This window comes from Eimeria mitis, genomic scaffold, assembly GCF_000499745.2.
Source record: "Eimeria mitis Houghton genomic scaffold, Emh_scaff6211, whole genome shotgun sequence".
NCBI classification, from domain to species: domain Eukaryota; phylum Apicomplexa; class Conoidasida; order Eucoccidiorida; family Eimeriidae; genus Eimeria; species Eimeria mitis.
This window is the reverse complement of record NW_013574409.1, coordinates 1,822-2,336: the sequence shown is the minus strand read 5'-3', so window position 1 is coordinate 2,336 and position 515 is coordinate 1,822.

The following is a 515-nucleotide window of genomic DNA, read 5'->3' as shown; positions in this document are numbered from 1 at the left end:
TTTTTTTTTTTTTTTTTTTTTTTTTTTTTTTTTTTTTTTTTTTTTTTTTCGTGTTTGTTACTTCCTCTTGTTTTCTATTACTCTTTTTGTTTTGTTTGTTTTTTTGTTTTTAGTTGTTTTGTTCTTTTTCTTTGTTTGTTTTTTTGTTTTACTTTTTTATTTCTTTTTTTATTTCACTGTTTTTTTTTTTAGTTTGTTTGTGTATTGGGTTGCTGCTGCTCTTATGTGTTTTTTTTTCTTTTATTTATTTTTTATTTTTTTTTTTATTTTATTTATATATATTTAGTTTTTTTCTCTCTATAGTTTTTGTTTATGTATATAGTTTTATCTACGATATTGTATGTATTTGTATGTTTTTTATTATTTTATTTTTCTATAACATTGTTTTATATATTTTGGGTTTATAATATAATACATTATATTTATATTATATTATTTATATTTATATTTTATTTTTTATATTTATTTTTTGTTTGTTGCTTTATACACAGACAAAAAGAGACAGAAGAAACACA